The sequence below is a fragment of the Elephantulus edwardii genome, unplaced genomic scaffold, assembly GCF_000299155.1.
Source record: "Elephantulus edwardii isolate Elephantulus edwardi_28Jun2011 unplaced genomic scaffold, EleEdw1.0 scaffold00333, whole genome shotgun sequence".
Lineage (NCBI taxonomy): Eukaryota > Metazoa > Chordata > Mammalia > Macroscelidea > Macroscelididae > Elephantulus > Elephantulus edwardii.
In genome coordinates this window covers 1-2,113 of record NW_006400083.1, presented here as the reverse complement: position 1 = coordinate 2,113, position 2,113 = coordinate 1, and positions in this window count along the sequence as shown.

The following is a 2,113-nucleotide window of genomic DNA, read 5'->3' as shown; positions in this document are numbered from 1 at the left end:
ATTGAGGCTCAATGTCAAGAAGACAAAGATTCTTACCACTGGACCAATTGGCAGCATCAGGATGGATGGTGAAGAGATTGAGATTGTACACAGCTTTAGTTTGCTTGTTAAAATGCTAGTATAAAAAAATTTTTTAAAAAAAAGCTAGTATAGTTTTTCACTAATATTCTTATTTCTATACTTAAACATCAAATTAATCAACATATTTTTCCACAGCAAACATATTTCATAATGTTTTACAGCAAATTAACAGCAACTTATGATCTCTCATAATATGTTACAGCAAAATTAATATATTTTTCTTATACTTAAACTGCTCATAACAGTCATCTGCATAACATAGGTTGTTGATGAGTCTTCCTCCAATCCTGATGCCACATTGCTTCTCATAAACCCCAGCCTTCCGAACGATCTGTTCTGCATATAGATTGAAAAGTCATGGATACAAGAAGCATCCGTAACACACTCCTTTCTTGGTTTTGAACCATCCAGTGTTTCCTTGCTCTGTTCTAAGGATTGCTTCCTGATCCAAGTATAGGTGTAGCATGAGCACAATTAATAATTCTGGGATTCCCATGCTCCTCAAGGTTAGCTATAATTTGTTGTGATCCATACAATCAAATACCTTTATATAGCCAATGAAGTACAGCTAAACATTCGACTTGTACTTTTGCTTTCTGCCAAGATCCATCTGACATTAGCGATAATGTCTCTAAGTGCCATGACCTCTTCTAAACCCAGCTTGTATTTCTGATAGTTCTCTGTCAATGTAATGTTCCAATCCTTTTTGGATAATCTTCAGCAGGATTGTGCTTATGTGTGATATTGTACGATAATTTCCACACTCTGTTGGGTCACCTTTTTTTGGAATGGGACTAAATATGGATCTCTTTCAGTCAGTTGGCCAGGTAGTAGTCCTCTAGATTTCTTGGCACAAACTAGTGAACATATCAAGGGCAGCATCCATTTGCTGAACTATGTCAATTGGTATGCCATCAATTCCTGGGGCTTTATTTTTTGCCAAGTCCTTGTGAGCAGCCTGAACGTCCTCCTTCAACACTACTGCCTCTTGATCATATGTTGTTTCTGGAAATTCTTCTGTGTCAGCCAATTCTTTTTGGTATAGTGACTCTGTATATTCCTTTCATCTTCTTTTAATGCTTCCTGGATCATTCAATACTCTGCCCAAAGCATCCTTAAGTATTGCAACTCGCGACTTGAATTTGTTCTTTAGTTCTTTCTGCTTAAGAAATGCCAAGGTTGGGGGAGGAAATTATGCAACAATGAGAGAATCTTTTAAAAGAAATAATGAATAATAATAAGAAAATAATGAACTGGGGGGGTAGGGAGGAAAACGTGCAATAATGAGTGAATGAATGGAAATCCAAGTTTTTTGTAAAGTTTTGCTAAAATACCAATTAAGAAATTTTACAATAAGAAATGCTGAAAGAATTCGGCCATTTTTATTTTCAGACTCCAGTTCTTTGCACATTTCATTTTGCTTTGCTTTGTCTTCCCATGCTGCCATTTGAAATCTTCTATTCAGCTCCCTCACAGATTTGGCAACTGATGTTGAGCCCTCAAATTTGGAAACTCAAAGGAAAGGAACAGTTGTAAGCAGAAACTAATGATTGGAACGTGGAATGTGAGAAGCACGAATGTACAAAAAGTGGGCATCATTAAGAAAGAAATGCAATGCATAAATATTGACATATTAGGTATTGGTGAAATGATGGATTGGCATGGGACATTTTGAATCAGCAATCATATGATTTACTATGCTGGAGATGAAAAGGTGAGGGGGAAATGGGGTCCCTTTCCTAATTATAAAGACTGTTTCGGGTAGCTCCGGTGGCCTAGTGGTAAGAAGTTGCAATGCAATCCCAGGGGTATGCGGTTCAAATCCATCAGATGCTCTGCTGGAGAAGGAGGGACAATCCCCTCCTGTACCAGTCAGATCTGATTTCATGGTACATGAAAAAAAAAAATAAAAAAATTTTAAAAAGACTGTTTCTTCTACAACCAGGAAAAGATAAAATAGATGAATGGGACATTCTAAGAATCAAATCCCTATGCACATCCAAAAACTTCTCCAACAGGGTAAAAAGGGAAG